Below are 21,512 nucleotides of genomic sequence, written 5' to 3' on the forward strand. Positions count from 1 at the left end.
CACTCACATTATAGAGGATAATCTGATTTACTCAAAATTCACTGGCTTAAATGTAAATATCATCTAAAAACATCTTTATAGAAACATCTAGAATAATGTTTGACCAAATATCTGGACACCATGGTTCAGTCAAGTTGACACATACCATTAACGATCACAGTATGTAACCTCCGAGATTGGCTGTTTTCACTCAGTGAAATTCCTTCAAGATGCATCCAACTTGTTGTGCATATCATTAGCTTGTTCCTTTTTATTGCTGAGTAATATTCAATGGTATGGATAGATCACAGTTTATCCTTTTACCTTTGAAGGACATCTGAGTTGTTTTCATTTTTTTGCTATTAGAAATAAAGCTAATGTAAGTATTTGTATAAAAAACTCTGTGTGAATATAAATCTTTTCTTTGGGATAAATGCAATTGTTGAGTTATATGTGGTAGTTGCTTGTTGAGTTTTTTAAGAAATTGCCATACTGTTTTCTAAAATGGCTGTCCCATTTTCCCACCAGCAATAAATGAATGATTCAGTTTTTCTGGCTAGGATTACAGGTGCATGCTGCCATGCCCAGCCAACATTTGATTTTCATTATTTTTTTTATTTTAGCCATTCTGAAATGTATGTAGTGATATCTCATTGTGGTTTTAATTTGCATTTCTTTAATGGCCAGTGATGTTGGACGTATTTTTATTTGCTTATTTGACATCTGTATATTCTGTCTGGTGAAATGTCTTTTGATTATTGCTAATTGAATTTTTTGTTATTTGGGGTTTGTGCGTGTGTGTGTATTTTTTAGTTTTAATAGTTCTTTATATATTTTAAATACTAGTTTTTTGTTGGATATGTGGTTGGCAAGTATTTTCTTTCACTCCATAGCTTGTCTTTTCCTCCTTTTAGCAGGATCTTTTCACCACATAAACGGTTTTGATGAAGTCCAATTTATAAATTTTTCTTTTTATGGATTTTGCTTTTGGTATCAGATTTAAGAACTTTTTGCCTGGCCCTAGTTTATGAAGACTTTCTCCTAAGTTATGCTTTGCTTTGCTTTGCTTCGCTTCTCTGCTCTTCTCTTTTTTTTGACTGGGTCTTGCTCTGTCACCCAGGCTAGAGTGCAGTGGCACGATCTCGGCTCACTGCAACCCAACCTCCTCCCTCCAGGTTCAAGCGATTCTCCCTGCCTCCGCCTTCCAAGTAGCTGGGATTACAGGCACCTGTCGTCACGCCTGGTTAATTTTTTTTTTTTTTGTATTTTTAATGGAGATGGGGTTTCACTATGTTGACCAGGCTGGTCTCGAACTCCTGACCTCGTGATCTGCCCGCTTTGGCCTCCCAAAGTGCTGGGATTACAGGCATGAGCCACCGCGCCTGGCTTATTATAGTTTTATATTTTATATGTAAGTCTCTGATTCATTTTGAGTTCTTTAAAATATGAGGTATGAGAACTGGGTTGAGGTTCACTTTTTGCCTGTGGATGTCCAGTTGCTGCAGCACCATTTGTTGAACAGGCTCTCTTTCCTCCATTGAATTGCTTTTGTACTTTTGCTAAAATCAGCTAGGCATTATTTATGTGAGTCTATTTCTGGTTTCTCTTTTCTGTTCCATTGATCTATGTGTCTATCCCTCTGCCAATACCAACAGTCTTAATTATTATAGCTATACATAATAAGTTTTGAAATCTGGTAGGCTGATTTCTCTCACTTTATTCCTTTTTTTCTGAAAAAGTTTTTTTTTTTACCTTTCTATATGAATTTTAGACTCAACTTGTATACATCTACAAAACGTTTTCCTGGGATTTTGATAGGAATTGCATTAAACCTGTATATCAATTTGGGGAGAATTGACATCTTTACTGTGTTGAGTCTTCCAAACCATGAACATACTCTTCATTTATTTAGATCTTTGATTTCTTTTCCCTTTCCTTTCCTTTTTCCTGTTTTCCTTTCACTTTGGTGACAGGGTCTGGTTCTGTCTCCAGGCTGGAGTGCAGTAGCATGATCTGGGCTCACTGCAGCCTCTTGTCTCCCAGGCTCAAGCCATCCTCCCACCTCAGCCTTCTGAGTAGCTGGAACCACAGGTGTGCATTACCACACCTGGATAATTTTTGTATTCTTTTGTCGAAACAGGTGGTTTTGCCATGTTGCCCAGGCTAGTTTTGAACTCCTGAGCTCAAGTGATCCGCCTGCCTTAGCCTCCCAAAGTGCTGGGATTACAGGTGCACCACTGCGCCCTGCTCCTTTGATTTTTTTTATCGTTTTTTAAATTTTCAACATACCAAGTCTTGTACATGTTTTGTTAGGTTTACACTTAACTCTTTACTTTTCTCAGTGATTTTGTGTTTTTAATTTTGGTGTCCACATAGTCACTGCTAGAATATAGAAGTATAAATCATTTTTATGTGTTCATTGTGTACCCTGAAACCTTGCTGAACTCATTTATTAGTTCTAGAAGTTTTTGGTAGATTCCTTGGGATTTTTTATGTAGACAATCATGTCATCCAAAAATAGGGAGAGTTTTATTTGTCCTTTCTGATCTATATGATTTTTATGTCCTTTTCTCACCATGTAATATTGGCTACAACATTTAGCACTTAGGTTGAGTACAAATGATGACAGTGGACATTCTTGCCTTGTTCCCAGTCTTAGGGGAAAGCATTGAGTCTTTCACAATTACGTAAAATGTTAGTTGTAGGTTTTTTGTAGATATTCTTTATCAAGTTTAGGGTTTTTCTCTATTTTTTCTTCTAAGAGTTTTTTTTTTTTACAAATCATGAATGAGACTTGAACTTTGTTAAATGCTTTTTCCACATCAACTGATATGATCATGGTTTTTCTTCTTTAATCTGTTGAAATGGTGAATTACATTGATTGATTTTAAAATATTGAATCAGACTTGTTTCTCTGAAATAAGATCCACTTGCTCATGATGTATACTTTTAATATATTGCTGACTTCTATTTGCTAATCTTTTGTTAAGGATTTTTACAACCATATTCATGAGGTATATTATATAGTTTTCTTTTTTTAGAACTGTCTGGTTTGGCATCAGGGTAATAATAGCTTCATAAAATGAATTTGGGAGTCATCCCTTCTCTTTAATTTTTTGAGGTTGTATAAAATTGATGTTTGGTAGGATTCTCTAGTGAAACAATCTGAGTCTGGAGATTTCTTTTTGGTGGATTTTAAATTACAGGTTCACTTTCTTTAATAGAAGACTGATAGAGTATCTATTTCGTATTGGATGAGTTGCAGTATTTTGTTTTTAAAGGAGAAGTGGTGCATTTTGTGTATGTTGTCAAACTTATATATAGGGTTGTTCCTTGTATTCTGTTATCATTTTTTTGATGTCTGCAGGGTCTGTAGTGATGTACTTTGTTATATTCCGGATATTGGTAATTTGTGTCTTCTCTCTTTTTTTGTCAGTTTTTTTAGAAGTTTGTAAATTGTATTAATTTTTTTTCCAAAGAACTAGCTGTTTGTTTCATTGATTTTTCTCTATTGTTTTTCTATTTTCAATGTCATTGATTTTTGCTTTTGTCTTTATTAGTTCCTTCTTCTTGCTTAGGTTTATTTTGTACCTCTTTTTCTAGGTTCTTGAGATAGGAGCTTAAGTAAGTGATAGAGACTTTTCCTGTTTTCTAGTGTATGCATTTGGTGCTATAATTTTCCCACTTAGCACTTTCAAGACTTTCAACATACCAAGTCTTGTACATGTTTTGTTAGGTTTACACTTAACTCTTATTTTTCTCACACATTTTGACATGTTGTATTTCAATTTTAATTCAGTTTACTGTATTTTTAAATTTTCCTTGAGACTTCCTCTGGCCCATAGATTATTTTAGAAGCGTGTTGTTTCATTTTGAAGTGTTTGGAGATTTTCTAGTTGTTGATTTCTAGTTTGATTCCATTGTAGTCAGAGAGAGCACTCCATATGACTTCAATTCTTTTAAATTTGTTGAAGTTTGTTTTATATCCTAGGATATGATTTATCTTTGTATATAGATCATATATACAATATATAGAGCAATGGCTCTTGCTGAAGCTTGTCAGGAGACCTTGCCACTCTTTGCTCTCTCAAGGCCCACCTGGAGTCAGTGTCTCCTCTGTGTTCTTCATGCTCTCTGAGCACCTGAAAAGAATATGTATTCTGCTTTTGTTAGGTAGAATGTTCTATCAGTGATGATTAGAGCTCATTAATTGATAATATTTTTTATTTCTTCTAGTTCCTTGTTCTAGTTGTTCTATCACTTTTTGAGATAAGGGTGTTGAAATCTACAACTATGATCGTGGACTTGTCTGTTATTGCCAGGTGAAGTTAGAAGTCCAGGTTGTCCATTCAGCCTCCATTGACACCCAAGGTAGGGGAAAGTTCCTCATTAATGCTGGGCAAGGGTGGGACTTCTAGCTCCCCATGTGGCCTCCACTGATACTGTGATGGGATAGCTTGGTACTGATGGACAATGGTGAAATTCCTGACCCTCCACCAGGCCTTCTCTGATAGCATTCTTGAGGGAGACATAGGTGTGCTTTGTTATTTCTGGTAGGAGTAGAAGCCCAGGCTCCCCACAATGTTTCCACTGATATCATTGGAGGGGAGCCTCATCAGAGTGAGGATGAAAGTTCTGGCTCCCATTTTGGCCTTCTCTGACACCACCCTGGCAGAGATATTGGGGCTCCTTGCTGCAGCCTCATGAGGGTGGAAGTTTAGGCTCCTTACTTGGCCTTTCATAGGTGGGGGAAGAACCACCATATTTTCTTTGGTGATTGGATGGAATAAAGCAGTTATGGCTAGAAGTTTTCAGCCTTGCTAAATTTTCCCTTTCTCTCTCCTTTGGCTAGAGAGAGCAGGTTTTGGGGGGACTTTTTTGTCTATGCCCAATTAGTATTTCTGGGTTGCTGGATTCTTCAATTCAAAGCCTAGGATATATGAGGCAAAAAGGAAACTGAGGGAATTCACCACTCTTCCTCAGGTCTTGAGAGTCTAGTCAGACTTCTACTCTCCATCTTTCATAGTCTTCTTGTATTTATTTTATATTAATGACCAGGGATTTTAGTTGTAGTTAGAAGAAAAAATAGGGAAAAATATATCTACTCCATCTTCCCAGGAGTGGAAGCCTTGATCCACTTTTAAAAGCCTTTGAGGGAAAGAAACCTAATTAATTACAAATCAAACATGAACAAACAAAAGACCAAGTCAAACCAAACTAAGATAAAACAAACAAAAAACCTTTATGGCATTGAATCTAACTTTTCTTGGTGCAACTTCTTCATACAAGAATTGAGATGTTGTTGTTTTTCATTCTCTGGTTTTTCGTACATCATATGCAGCAATAATATGTAGGGGAAAGACAATGGGCCAAGGAAGTAGATAAATGTGGGCTCAATACTAATCTCCCTGCCAATGCTAGATGATTAGATACCAACTGCCTACTCAACATTTTTACTTGAATGTCTAGTAGGTACAATCTCAATTTTATCATAAATAAACAGAACTCTTGTTCCCTCCATTTTCTGTCCTGAAACTGCTTCATCACAAGTTTTTTCTAGCTTGTTAAGTGGCACCAACAATTATTCCAAATCAGGTACTACAGCCAATCCACTATACCTTCAGAAAAGTTCTGTCCACTGTACCTTCCAGATATACCCTGAATCTGATCACATCTTACTATCACCTTAGTTCAAAAGCCTTGAGTATCGCAGTAATCTTCTAACTCCTCTCCTGTCTCAACTCTTGCTTCCCTTCAGTTTATTTTCCGCATAATTGCCAGAGGATGTTGAAAAAAATAAATGAGGAAACACTTCCCTGCTTACAGTTCTTCAATTGCTTTTTATATCAATGAGAATAAATCAAAATGCCTAACTTTACAATGCCTGAGTGATCTGATTCCTTGCTTACTTTTCTAATATCTCCTACCTTCACCTTTGTTCATCTTGCTGCAGACTCCCCATTGCTTGTGCATACCAAGTTAGCTCCCCTCCGTCTGGAACACTCTTCCAGGATGAATGCCTCATTGTTGTAATTTAGGTCTTAATTCAGATATTTGCCCTTTAGAGAGGCCTTTATGACGACCCTAGCTTAAGACAGCACCCTTTCTCTAGTCACTTCTATTATAATTACCCTGTGACTTTTTCATTGCATTTATTAATATCTGAGACCATCTTATTTGTTTACATGTTTATTTTTGTTCTCCCCACCCCCAGTACAATATAAGTTCTTTGAAGAATAGACTCTATCTATTATGCTCACTGTTGTGTTCTTAGCCCCTGTGATCTTGCTGGTACAGACAGTAGGTGCTCATAAAAGACTGACTTACTGACTTCAGGGGTTTCCTGGGAGTATTACATTTGTTGGTTAATTCATAGTTATGCAATACACAAAATTTGCCAAAATCCCTTTCTACTTTATAATGGAGTAGTTTGTCTGGGTTTCAATCCCAGTTCCATCATGTTTAGCTAGTTAAAAATCTCTCTGATAGAGTTTCCTTATCTGCAAAATAGGGCACCTAACAGTGCCTCCTTCATAGGATGGTAAGGGTTAAATGAGTTAGTACATGTAAAGTGTCTTGAATGCTTGGAACAGTGCCAGGCCTGAAATAAGTATTTGCTGCTGTTATTATTAGTACTAAATGTAGGCTACGTTTCATTAAAGGGCACCATCATTTTAAAAGTTTTCAATAAGAACACTGGAAAAGCAAATGGATCTGAAGAAAAGATGCTTCAGGAATTCCCTGACCCTGGTCAAAACATTGGAAACTACGGTATTTATTTCCTTTTTAATCAATGACAGAATTTTTCTCAGGAAGCAGTTAAAACACATAATCTCTTGCCTACTGCGAGAGAAGGGAAAGAAGATTCAATTAATTAGTACAGACTTCCCACTGAGGGGTTACTGATGAGCAACTTCAAACCTTGGAAGAGCCTATAGGACCTCAGCATCCTCCCACTACAGCATTTGTCCAACAGTAAAAGATTCTGATGTTATCTTCAACACTTAGAGAGCCAGCAAGGCCAGTGGCAGCTTCACCAATGAGCCAGGAGTTGGAAAGTAAGCAACACCCAAATTCCTACCACCTCTTTCTAAACTGTTGAACACCTACCATACTTCAGAACTTCACCACATTGTCATTTTATCCCCATAACACCGTATGAGTAAGATAGTACTGTCATTTCCCGGAGAAGACCATGGGACAACATTTAAGGATCTGTCCCAAAGTTCTATGGCTAATCAGTGGCAAAGCTGCGATTATCCATTCATCCCTTCAACAAATATTTATAGATTATCTTTTATGTGCCAGGACTAGAGATAGCAGTGAATCAATCATGTAAGATTCCTGTCTTTCAGGAATTTACATTTAATAGGAATGGGGATCCATGTTTTAGAGCCTATGCTGACAGCACCTCAAATTTTCCCAAATGACAACCTATGGGAGATGAAATGGGAAATTGACAGTGGAAATTGACAGAAATATATTGGAGCAGTTACCGGCAACCATAGCAGCCACCAATATTTATTGAACACTTCCTAGGTACCAGTTCTTATAGGCTCTAGTGACAACTGGGAAGGAAATAGACACAAACCCTGTGCTCATAGAACTTTCCAAAAATGTTGGCAAACTTAATTGCTTTACAAGGCCAGGCAGGTAATGTAAAGGATTAAAATGGCTACACACTATATTCTTTCAGCAGAGATACGCTTTGTTTATTAAACAACTACACATACTCTGCTTTTTCGAAGAAATATGCTTTTATTCTTAAAATGCAAGGCCTTTCTTGGTCTATCTTTTGTTTTCCTAATTTTGTTGGAGACATTCCATCTCATTTTCCTCTTTACTATGGGTAAAACAGCAGCACACATATGGTGATGAAAGGCAGCTGACACTTGGCCTCAGCCTCATAGAGTAAGAGAGAGATGTTGGCTTTGTGACAAACTAGAGAGGCCACTGCTCCCTCCTTCTGAGGTGGTGCAGTTGGTACCCAATCCAGATGGTTTTACCATCCAGGACCAGCAGATTTGTGTTGCCAGAGCAAATGAAAGCCATAAGTGAATGGTGAGTTGATTATTTTGGGTTCTCCCAGAACAGGTGAACCTAAGACAAAAAGAAGGAGAAAATCTGAGGAGGTGGGTGTTTAAAGGCAGGAATTATCTAAGCATGTTCTCTTTCCCTGGAATCCTCCAAGGATAGCTCTAGGGCTATAGATTCTAGAAACTATTCATACCTTATAATCTAGATTTTCTAGTCCATGCTATTCACTAAGTGTGTTTTCCTTCTGTTATCCCTATTCTTCTAGAAAAGCTTCCAGGGGGAACTAAGAGATGACTCAATGCCCACACCACAGGGCTAAAGGGAGAAGCTGAGTGTCCAGTGTCAGGATGGTGAATTTTGGGAGACTTGAGTTAGTGCTGTAGTTCTAGCCACCTCACCTCATGTGGGGACTCTTGCTTTATTGCTAATTTGGGGGATATGGGTTTATTTATTTATTATTGACTGATTGACAGCCAGGCTGGAGTGCAATGGCACAATCATGGCTCACTGCAACCTTGAACTCCTATGCTCAAGTAATCCTCCCACCTCAGCCTCCTGAGTAGCTGGGACTACAGGCTCACACCACACCTGAGCAATGAAACACCTTTTTTTTTTGTAGAGAAGGGATCTTGCCAGGTTGCCAAGGCTGGTCATGAACTCCTGGGTTTAAGTGATCCTTCTGTCTCAGCCTCCCAAAGTGCTGGGATTATAGGCATGAGCCACCGGGCCTGGCGGATGTGGATTTATTTTTAAGGGAGCCTGTAGGCTTATTTCAAACAAAAGTAGGAAGCTTTTAAGCAGGCAATTAAGAACAAGTGCTGTGAAATACAAAAATCTTGATTCTCCCATCCACATTCACTTGGGTATGCCCACATGCAGTAAAAGATTCCTGAAAGTCCAAGTCTTTCAGATTCAGTGTAGTTGCACTGAAACAAATTACTAGAACCATGGTTTTTCATGTGTTGTGTTAATGATGATTCTTATAACACTAATAATTCTATAGACTTTCACACTTGTAATAAATGCTATCTCATAGGAGTCTCACAGTATACTCTGAAAATAGGTATTATTATTCTCATTTTGTAGGTGAGGAAGCTGGTATTCAAAATAGTTTAGTGATTTGTTCAATGTCACATGATTAGATAGTGTCAAAGTTCCATATAAGCCCACATGTATGACTTTAGATCTTTCTGCTATATATCATTATCTTTGTTACTGTCTGGAAGCCAATTATAAAGATTATCCTTCATGTAATCCACACCACAGTGAATGTTTGGCTCTCTCTGCATTTATATGCTGTTGTTATCTGAATTACCAAACAATTAATAACTGGATTCTTGACCATTACAGGTGGAAATAGACAGTTGTTTAAACTACAAAATCATGAACATGTTTTCCACCAGATCTTCCTCTTTACCCAGTCTCACCCACAATCCAAACAGAAATTTACCTGTTGTATGTAGCTACTTATACACTAAGAATTCCTATGATATCCTTCCATGAGGAAAGATAAAATGCGGACTTTATTGAATGTATTAAAGTGGTGCACTTGAGATGATACAGTTTTAGAAGACACTGCGTTGAATAAGTAAAGATAAATTAGTGGCCACAAAATGTTTCAAATGCAAGCCTTAATTAAACTCTGTAAGTCTAAACAATGTAAGCCAGTTGGGCCAATAATAATTAGATCCTTATTTCTTTTCTTTTTTCTTTCTTTCTTTTTTTATTTTTTTGAGATGGCGTCTTGCTCTGTCACCCAGGCTGGAGTATAGTGGCACACTCTGGGCTCACTGCAATCTCCGTTTCCCAGGTTCAGGTGATTCTCCTGCCTCAGCCTCCCGAGTAGCTAGGCCTACAGGCACGTGTCACCATGCCTGGCTAATTTTTTATATTTTTAGTAGAGATGGGGTTTTACCGATGGTCCCAATCTCCTGACCTCATGATCTGCCCACCTCAGCCTCCCAAAGTGCTGGGATTACAGGTGTGAGCCACTGGGCCCGGCCAATTAGGTAGATCCTTATTTCTTAGAGTAGATCTTAGGGATAAATAAGCCAATAACAACTAAAGCCTGAGCTTTGATGTGTAGACTTGAGGGATAGGATTTGGTAAAGAGAAGACAACTTGTCTGACAATAGTGTGAATGTGAGTTGGGTGGGGCACTGGGTGGAAGGGGAGAGAGAAAGGACACCAAAAAGAATGGAGGTTGGGTCTCTGGGAGAGCCTGCTGATGCTGGCATATTGTTTCGTTTAGGTGACACTCTGGGACTCAAACTGACCTCTTGAAGTTCCCCCAGCAGTGAACCTTGGTAGGGGTCCAGGGAGGTCAAGTTGTGGTCCAAGAATGTCATGATCTGTATCTCTAGCCACATCCATGCAGTGGGGAGCCTGCTAGAACCTTAGAAAGAGTGTTCTGTGCTGGAACTAAGAGGGGAGAACATGGGGCTGGTTGTTGATACCAATTCTGTCTTTGGCGGCCAATAAATAGGCCCATTTCCTTTACTTCTTTCCCCCTGCCCCACCTCATTTTAAACTTACCTAGAATTGAGTCAATTCAATGGAACTATGTAGGTGGATTAGTAAGGAACTCATGGATTCTTCTGGCTATCTTAGTGGTCACCTGGACAGACTCAGACAATAGAAGGTGACTAACCCCGATGTACACAAGAGGCCCCTGAGATCTCTCTTTCTCTCTTTTTAAAGCAATCTGGTGATTTTGATGTATGTAAATCTACTTTAATAAAAATTAAATAATTATTAATGTTTTGAAGGCTTAAATGGGAGGTTATATCTTATAGACAAAATAAAAAGAAACAAGGAAAACATTTAAAAAATGAGAAATCCAGGAGCTGTAATATGTGAATAATACAATAATAGATGCAGAATGCGAAGATAGAATATAAAGAGAAGTGATGATTACAGCAAGGGAAAAATAAGGAAATAAAAAGACTTGACTCTTCTTTACTCTAAGGAACAATGTGCATCTCCGGATATAAAGTATTTTCTGAGTCTTATGCGGGCTGGCTGGCTTGCTGAATGAATGCGTATATACTTATATACATACATACACAGAAGACACAAACCTAAGCCTGATTTGGCAAATGATGCAAATCCAAATTAAAAAATTAAATCTTACAATGTTCTATATAAAAAGGGCATATTACATGGGAAGAGAAGCAAGAAAATTTTTTCTCCCCCATGGTCTCAATGTAGCTTTACTGAAAATTAAGTCACAAATTACAACACTCATTGGGGAAGATTTGCTTTCCTCTCAATTACAGTTAATAGAAGAAAATTAATGTAGCAATTAATGTGGCCTTTATTAAGGGCCACAGCTTAATAAAGTTTTGCTATTCCTGTGTTTAAACTCTTGGGCCATAACTTACATAAGAAACACACAAAAAATAGATTGCTTAACATTTTAAAGGTTCTAGTTATTTTCACACATGCCATATTTATTGAAAAGGACATAATACATTGAATTTTACAGTATATTAAACTTCATCTAATTTGTATCTCTAATTTAGTCTTTCTAATGTAAGAAAAGGCTGGCAAAATAAATGACCAACTTCTGAAACAGAAATTGCTATTTGATTAGTGCCATTACAGAGCTGCTGGCATTTTATCATGTTCATTTAAAAAAATTGTAGTAAGAACACTTAACAGGAGATCAATCCTCTTAACAAATTTTTCAGTGTACACTACATTATTGTTGACTATAGATTCTGTGGGCCCTCTTGAACACATCCCAAAGGCAGACCTCTGTCCACCAGGTGCAGGGCAAAGGAAGCAGCCCTGGTCTCTGCGACTGTCATGGAAAGGGATGGTGACTCCAGCTTTCCACTGACCCACTGTGGGGCTACAGGTACTAGATGGAAAACTATCTAATAGTTTTGGTGCTGTTCCCACCTTTTATTTACTTCTCCTTTCCAAAATATTTACTTCATTTTAATAGCAAATTAAACACAAATACATGAGTCCATTCTCACTGGGAAAATTTTATAAAGTACAGATAAAACTAAAATGAACCTCTGTTGCCCCCTTGACAAGATGCATCCTCAGAGGTCATCTCTGTTTTTGGTTTGGTGAGTATGTTTCCAATTCACCATCCTCTTTGAACTTTCTACACTTGTTTCCCTGGTTTCTGTTATGATGAGATTTTTATTTCATTACTTCACAAGAAGCTTCCTGTTAGTTTGCTCTTCTCAGTATGCCATGAAGTCTGTATACAAGTGATGTTCAGTTCCTCAGTCCAAGCTCAGGTGTCTGAATACCCTTTCCCAGCACCCTTGCTTGTTTAAGAGACAGCATGAGAAAAAGACCAGCTGTGTTACCCCTTCTTCCAGGCCAAATGATTCTGGTTGACTCCCTTACCTTGTGGACTATGGCTTTGGAAAGGAAGAGGTACACCCTTCTTGGAATGGTTTTATATCTCTTCTGAACCCAAAGCATCTTGTAAAATGGAGTTCATATTCACAAGGGTTTGGAGCACTAGACCAGGGTCAAGAGACCTGGTTTGGTCCTCCCTCTGCAAGGGTTGGGCTATTTGATTATGGGAAAGTCTTGCTTAACCACTCTGCTCTTTATCTGTAAAACAAACTAATCTCTAAGTATCCTCACTTGCAAAATGGGGATAGCATCTGATTCATGGGATTGCTGTGAGGATTAAATATGATAGTGGGGATATATTGCTTAGGACAAAGCCCAGCACATAGTAATTACCTGTAAATATCAGCTGTTATTATTTTTCTGCTCTGTTTCCATGATTCTTTGTGCTTAATTTAACATCCTCTCCAAAAATTAATACAGGGTCCTGTGACCCTCTGGGGTGACTAGCCAGGCACCCTCCACTATTTTTTTTTTTTTTTTGTCCCGGAGCTTATATTTGGCAATAAAGGCAGTTTTCATTAAAGGAGCTAGGGGCCACTTACTGTGGTCAGTCCCCTGGATTTGTACCGTTATGTCATGGAGGTTTGACAATCTGTGGCAAATTCCTTTGACACATGTGTATCTATGGCAGTGTTTCAGCAAACACTGTCCTAATTAAGTAATCATAGGGCGGTTCAATCTAAATTGAATGGTGCTGCTGCATGCAGAAAATTTTTGTTTGCAATACTTGAGTCATCTCAGTTTGAATTAAATCTATTAAGATTTTCTGTCTCTAACCATTTTTTGATCTCCCGACCTCGTGATCCACCTGCCTCGGCCTCCCAAAGTGCTGGGATTACAGGCGTGAGCCACCGCGCCCGGCCTCTAACCATTTTTCAATCAAATATGCCGAAATGACCACAGTGCTCTGCAGGGCATCTTTCTGTTATGAGTTTGTGTGTCTTTAATGTCTGTGGGTTAATCATTTTCAGATAGTGTTTGTGCTATTTTCCACCACTGCCTTCTATACCAGTTACTGCTGATTTACGGGGTGCTGAGGGAGGCTTATGAAGTTGACATAAAAAGTGGGATCGAAGATCATGAGGTTATTGTTGAGGTTTAACAAACAATGTTGGTCCATGTTGTTGACCAATAGGTCACCAATAAAAGAAGCAGTGTCAGGGAGAAGCGATTCTTGTGTTAGCTGTTTATCAGACACAGAGGAGTTCCAGGAATGTACTGTAACAAGCAGATGGTGCAACTCGGTGGTGGACAAGTTGTTGACTCAGGTATTCTGGCTCTTTTCAGAGACATTGAGAGTCAGTGGCAAGACTAGTAAAAGTAAGACAAAATAGAATTTCCCTCTCCCTTACACCTTAAAGTCACCTCCTCTCTTGGAGCAGAGCAAGTGGATTTGATCAAGTACTTTGTGGCGGATGGTGGGGAGAGGAAGCAGTCCTTTCCCTTTTTTTGAGTGATTCAAATTAGAATAAAAAATTGGCCAAGCACAGTGGCTCACGCCTGTAATCTCAGCACTTTGGGATGCCGAAATGGGCGGATCACGACGTCAGGAGATGGAGACTATCCTGGCTAACACGGTGAAACCCTGTCTCTACTAAAAATACAAAAAAAATTAGCCAGGCGTGGTAGTGGGCGCCTGTAATCCCAGCTACTCGGGAGGCTGAGGCAGGAGAATGGCGTGAACCCTGGAGGCGGAGCTTGCAGTGAGCCGAGATCGCGCTACTGCACTCCAGCCTGGGCAACAGAGCGAGACTCCGTTTCAAAAAAAAAAAAAAAAAGAAGAAGGCAACTTGGGGCTGTGGTCTCTGAGTGCTCTAAGTTCCTTATAGATATGCAGTGTTGTGCTTTCAGGACAGTAAAAGAACACAGCAAGGATAAGGGGGTAGGTCTGTGGCTTCACGCTGAAGGGCAAAGAAAAAGAAATATTCTAGGCCGGGCGCGGTGGCTCATGCCTGTAATCCCAGCACTTTGGGAGGCTGAGGCGGGCGGATCACGAGGTCAGGAGATCGAGACCATCCTGGCTAACACGGTGAAACCCCATCTCTACTAAAAATATAAAAAGTTAGTCTGGCGTGGTGGCAGGCGCCTGTAGTCCCAGCCACTTGGGAGGCTGAGGCAGGAGAATGGCGTGAACCCGGGAGGCAGAGCTTGCAGTGAGCCGAGATTGCGCCCCTGCACTCCAGCCTGGGCGACAGAGCGAGACTGTCTCAAAAAAAAAAAAAAAAAAAAATTCTGAGTGTTCCCATAGGTAAGTATCTGTAGTGACATTCTATTCTAGTACATTTGTGGTGATTATAGTCCCAGCCAGGACACAGCCCTAACATTAAAGCATACCTGATCTTTTGTTCTCTTGACAGAGCACCCAACCTAACTCATCCAGTGTCCTTACAGATTTCTTCCTAAGTGAAAATTCAGGTAGCATTATAATCCATTAATTTGTTGCTGCAGAGCCAGCTCTGACAAGGAGATAACTGCTCCAGATGCCAAAGCACTGAAAGATTGTTGTTTGAAAAGTTTATTGGGTAATGAAATAGAAAAGCATCTCAAATGCCAGATGCACAAGGTAATGTTTTGTCTGATTGCCACTGTTAACTCCTGCTAGGGCTGTAGCTGGAATGTTAGTGGGAATGTAGGAGGAAGAAACAGGTTAGGGAAGAAACCATGGCTTTGCCACAGAAACTTGATTGGTAAGGCTAAATTTGAGTCTAAAGATGGGTGTTCTTTCATTGAGGTACAGTTACATTGATTTATAGATTATATATGTTGATTTATATATTGCTTTTTTTAACCATTAAAGCTTAAGGAAGCAGTTCAATACAGGTCAAAATGTGTATAATAGGAATATAAACACAAAGTACCAGATGGAAATATGCATCAAACAACAGACAGCCAATAAAAAGTAATTTGGTTTTTTAAAAAAGGGAAGAAGGGATAATATGATTATGAATGTCGAGAGTGGCATAGGCAATAAGTGTATGTGTGTATATCTATATCTATAATCTATTTTTCTCTCTAGATATATACTACACATTTTACTTAAACAGGGGTGTCCAATCTTTTGGCTTCCCTTTTGGGCCACATTGGAAGAATAATTGTCTTGGGCCACACATAATATACACTAATGATAGCTGATGAGCTAAAAAAAAAATCATAATGTTTTATAAAGTTTATGAATTTGTGTTGGTCTTCATTCAGAGCCATTTGGGGCTGCAGGTGGGACAAGCTTGTTTTAAAACTAGCAATGGTATCTTTTTACGTAAGTATTTTCTAAACTTTCCCTTGGATTTTATGGGCATATTATAAGAACAACTGTGTACAAAGTTTACAAAGATCTGATTTGGAAACACAGCACAATTGTGAGGCAGGCAGGAATGATCTCATTATCCCTACTTTAGAAAGAAGAAAACAGATGCTTGGAGAGCGATTTGTTTAGGGTCATCAAGCTCTGACTTAAGAGTTTATTCTTCCATATATTTCAGGAATAACTTAACTTTCTCTTTTTCACTTTATTTTCACCTTTTCTTTTAGTTAAAGGCCAAGGAACAACCTTTCCCAGGGTGCTGTCACTGACATTTACACCCTTGATTTTAATGTCTTAGGGACTAAATGCTCTTTGGTGAGTGCTATTCAGGTTTTCTTTATTTCAAAGAAGAGTCATTATTCTTCATCTAGTCATTATTATTGGAGTAGTTCAGTAGAAAAAAACTAGACTGGTAATCGAAAGAGCCGGCTTCTTATTTGGATTCCACAACTCCCCACCCTGAGTTCTTGAGCAAGTTATTTCTCTCCTAGTCTCCATGTCTCCATTCATAAAAGGAGGCAGTTAAATAGGATGAGCTCTAAATTAAAATTAGGGAGAAAAAATTTAAAATATGATGAAAAATTAGCATACCTGATGAAAGCATAATTAGAACGTGCAAGGAATAGATAAAACCAATGAAACAATCCAAAAACTTAAGAGTAAAAAAGAACATAAGTATAGATTAAAAACTTATAGATAGGGTGGGTGCAGTGGCTCATGCCTGTAATCCTAGCACTTTGGGAGGCAGAGGCGGGTGGATCGCCTGAGGTCAGGAGTTTGAGACCAGCCTGGCCAACATGGCAAAGCCCCATTTCTACAAAAGTTAGCCGGGCATGGTGGCAAGTGCCTGTAATCCCAGCTACTCAGGAGGCTGAGGCAGGAGAATCGCTTGAACCCGGGGGACAGAGGTTGCAGTGAGCCAAGATCATGCTACTTCACTCCAGTCTGGGTCTAAGGGCAAAACTCCGTCTCAAAAACAACAACAACAACAACAAAAAACTTATAGATAAAATGTGAATAAAAAGAGGAAAAGGGTTAAAAACAAGTAACATACAAAGGTAAGTTGAGAAATTTAAACATAAAATATTCAAAGAATAAGGAAAGTGAAGTATGAAGAATTTAAAGTCACAAAGAAGTAGGAATTGACAGCTATCAAATAAGAGAGAGGCAAAAGCAAGTGCAAAACTGTAAATAGCTAAGCCAAAAGAAATCAGAAGAAGACATGTATAAAAAATAAGTGTTAGTAAATAAGTAGTAATAAATTTTTTTACCTCAACCTAAGACTAAGAGACAATAAAAAGGATGGTAAAAATAAATGTTTGAAAATGACAAATCAAAAGGGGTAAACATGAAAAAAGAAAAACAGTTAAATGCAATATAAGCAAAGTATATGAAAATAAGGCAGAAATAATAGCAATAAAATGTGCCTTTCAGGGAGTTTTGTTTTTTTTTTTAAAAAGATATTAATTTCAAGAAAAAAGAAGAAAATGATCTGCCTACAAGAGCAGGTAGGTGTCATGTGTCCTTAGCAGTCTTCTGAGCAGAGGTAACATGTTGCAGTGTAGAATCCCTGAGGAAACTCAGGCCTGTGATGGACAGCAGAGCTCCCACCTGCCAGGAGGGGTGTGCCCCGCAGTGATGAAGCCCATCCAGGAGGTTTAAGTGTAGATGAGGAGCAAGGTCAGTGGGCCAGATGGCCCCAGTGCTTGGTCCAGCAGACTCTAGCCTTTCTTCTAAAAGCCCTACTTGGGACAAACGATGGCCACTAAGATGCCTGTACAACATGAGAAAGAGGTGGTTGTTTGGACACACTTTTGATGTCTATATAGGCTGGAAAAATGCAGAATTGTTGAGCAGAAGAAGTAAAAACTCCAGACGTGTAGTCTTCCTTCAAGTTTGTGATTGGGGGTTGTCTAGGACTGTGGGCATCAAAATGACAGATTCCTGCTCACAGCAGGATGGGGATGGTCAAGAAGTTTGCCTTAGTAACAAGCACTCAGGTGATTCGTGTGATCAGAAAAGTTTGGGTTAGTAGGACCACACAATAGCTTCATGCATCAAAGCTGAGGTTCAGTAAGGAAATTTGAAGGATTAGTTCTACAGGAAGCAACTAAAAATATGCCCAGAATTATATGCACGAAATGATTCACTCACGGGGAAAGAAGTTGGGGAGTGGGGGTGGGGTGGGGAGCTACTACTACCAACATATGGTAATCTTGGCCATTCCTAAGACATGGTGTTATTCATTCACCAAACGTTGCCCACCAGAGGTCAGGCCCTGGCTGAATCAGGAAAGCTCTGTGGCATATGTCAGGAGATTGGGCATAGGAGTCAAGAGAGAATGCTATACTTGGTTCAATTAAGTTTAAGCCTGAGGATACCTCTGTGCTTGAGGTTTTACATGGCAAACTGAAACCTGGCTTTGTACATAGATTAACTGAAGGCCTATCTTAGGAATATACTCTTTTAACACGTGGCTGAGTCTTAGGCAATCACATCAGTTTAATTTCAACTGATTGGACGCCAGCTGATTCAAGTAAGGAAAAACACTGGGTAAGCTGTCACTGTTGTTTTCTGTCCATAAGGTCATCTGACCACTTTGCAGGCCCAGAGTTCTTTGAACCTGTTCTGGTCTTGAGTGAGGGCTGCCCAATTCTAAAACTGAGAATGAAAGCCAATTAAGATCTTTAAACTAAATTTGTTGTAATGTTGTCTTTTGACAACATTTATGTAGTCAAATTTCCTGCTCCACTAGCACTTTTCTCTAGTCATATTGAATGATTTCCCATTTCTGTATCCACATGCTCTTCCACTCTTCTGTGCTTTGTTCAAGTTGCTCCCTCTGGCTAGAAAGCCTCTCTCTTTTTTTTCCTCTCCCAATGTCTTATGAAGGCCATATCCCTTCATTTTTGTCCCATGTAATCCTTGAAATCCTCCATCAAATGACTGACTCTGCTTTTTGTCATTGTCTCTGTTCATGTCTCCTGCCTTCCTCATGTCCCCTGCAACCTAGGGAGATCATTTCTCCATCAGCTCTTTCTGTCTCAGCATCCAGTGTGAGGCCTGTTATAGAATAGACAGCTGATAGATAAATGGCTACTTTGCTTTCCTTCATGTAGATAGTACATACTGCTTTAGTGGCTCCTCAGAAGCCAGATTATAGCTGCCTCAAATGTTTTAAAAAATAAGATGGCATATAAACAGGTAAAAAAAAATACGATGATGATATTGAATTCTCTGACATCTAAAGGTGATAAGGGCAGCCATATTAAAATGAGCTGAAACAATGACCATTAACATGTTATCCACATTAAAACATTGCCGTAAAACACAACCAAAACAAAAAGGGGATTCTCAGAGAAAATATTTACGGTTAAACATTTCCAAACCATGGGCCAGGGACCTCAGCACGACCAGGGGTTGGGTGATATATCAAGAGGTCCAACACCCCATCTGTATACCAGGCATTGTAGCCTAAATAAATGATTCATATGTGTAGTAATTATTTTAAAAATGAATGTGGCTTATAAAATGCAGCTTTATTTAAAAGTGTTACTAAACTTTTTGTTGCCTTTCTGTTTCTGAGGTAGACAGGAGGTGAACTCATCATACTTTTAAAAATTGGGAATGAATTCTTTTGGCAAATGAGGTGACTAGGATGCAGTTAGCTTGTGACTTCTGAGTTTTGCTTTGTCTTCTGTTTCACAGCATATCTATTGTGATGGCACTAAAGCCTGTAGAGCTTTCTTAAATTCCACTTACTTGATGAAGCCAGCAAAATAAATCTAAATCATGGACACCAGGCAGGGTATCTGCTTTGTTTCCAGTGCTGGGTGATGCTCTTGGGTTTTTTCCTATCAATTTTTGAGATGGGCAGTATATTTCTATACTGAAATAAGGTCTGGACTTTTATAAAAGTTCTCTACAGCAGTTGTTACCATATATTTTTAGATGTTACTAGCTAGGAAAAATTTCAACAAGAAAACTGAAGTCTCCCCCACTGATATGGTTTGGCTGTGTCCCCACCCAAATCTCATCTTGAATTCCCATGTGTTGTGGGAGGGACCTGATGGGAGGTGATTGAATCATGAGGGCAGGTCTTTTTTGTGCTGTTCTTTTGATAGTGAGTAAGTCTCACAAAATCTGATGGTTTTAAAAAGGGGAGTTTCCCTGCACAAGCTCCCTTCTCTGTCTGCTGCCATGTGAGATGTGCCTTTTGCCTTTTGCCATGATTGTGAGGCCTCCCTAGCCATCTGGAACTGTAAGTCCAATAAACTTCTTTCTTTTGTAAATTGCCCAGTCTTGCTTATGTCTTTATCAGCAGCATAAAAATGGACTAATACAGTAAATTGATACCAGTAGAGTGGGGCACTGCTGAAAAGATACCCCAAAATGTGGAAGTGACTTTGGAATTGGGTAACAGGCAGAGGCTGGCACAGTTTGGAGGGGCTCAGAAGACAGGAACATGTGGGAAGGTTTGGAACTTCCTAGATACTTGTTGAATGGCTTTGACCAAAATGCTGATAATGATATGGACAATGAAATCCAGGCTGAGGTGGTCTCAGATGGAGATGAGGAACTTGTTGGGAACTGGAGCAAAGGTGACTTGTTTTAGCAAAGGGACAGGCAGCATTTTGCCCCTGTCCTAGAGATTTGTGGAACTTTGAATTTGAGAGAGATTTTTTAGGGTATTTGGCTAAGCAGCAAAGCATTCAAGAGATGACATGGGTGCTGTGAAAGGCATTCAGTTTTAAAAGGGAAACAGAGCATAGCTGTTCAGAAAATTTGCAGCCTGACAATGCAATAGAAAAGAAAATCCCATTTTCTGAGGAGAAATTCAAGCCCGCTGCAGAAATTTGCCTAAGTAATGAGAAGCCAGATGTCAATCTCCAAGATAATGGGGAAAATGTCTCCAGGGCATGTCAGAGACCTTTGGGGCAGCCCTTCCTATCACAGGCCCAGAGATTTAGGAGGAAAATATAGTTTTGTGGGCCAGGCCCAGGGTCCATCTGCTGTATGCAGTCTAGAGACTTGGTGTCCTTCATCTTAGTTGTTCCAGCTGTGACTAAATGAGGCCAAAGTATAGCTTGGGCTGTTACTTCAGAGGTTGGAAGCCCCAAGCCTTGGCAGCTTCCATGTGGTGTTGAGCCTGTGGGTACACAGAAGTCAACAGTTGAGGTTTGAAATCTACCTAGATTTCAGAGGATATAAGGAAACACCTGGATGCCCAGGCAGAAGTTTGCTGCAGGGGTGGGGCTCTCATGGAGAACCTCTGCTAGGGCAGTGTGGGAAGGAAATGTAGACCAGAGCCCCCAGAGAGTCCTTACTGTGGCACCACCTAGTGGAGCTGTGAGAAGAGGGCCACCATCCTCCAGACCCCAGAATGGTAGATCAACCAATAGCTTGCACTGTGTGCCTGGAAAAGCCGCAGACACTCAATGCCAGCCCATGAAAGCAGCTGGGAGGGAGGCTGGACCCTGCAAAACTACAGGAGCAGAGCTGCCCAAGACCATGGGAACCCACCTCTTGCATCAGCATGACCTGGTTGTGAGACATGGAGTCAAATGAGATCATTTTGGAGCTTTAAGATTTGACTGCCCTGCTGGGGTTTTGGACTTGCATGGGGCCTGTAGCCCCTTTGTTTTGGTCAATTTCTCCCATTTGGAATGACTGTATTTACCCAATGCCTGTACCCCCATTGCATCTAGGAAGTAACTAACTTGCTTTTGATTTTACAGGCTCATAGGTGGAAGGGACTTGCCTTGTCTCACATGAGACTTTGGACTGTAGACTTTTGGGTTAATGCTGA

The sequence above is a fragment of the Nomascus leucogenys genome, chromosome 11 (assembly GCF_006542625.1).
Source record: "Nomascus leucogenys isolate Asia chromosome 11, Asia_NLE_v1, whole genome shotgun sequence".
NCBI classification, from domain to species: Eukaryota; Metazoa; Chordata; class Mammalia; order Primates; family Hylobatidae; genus Nomascus; species Nomascus leucogenys.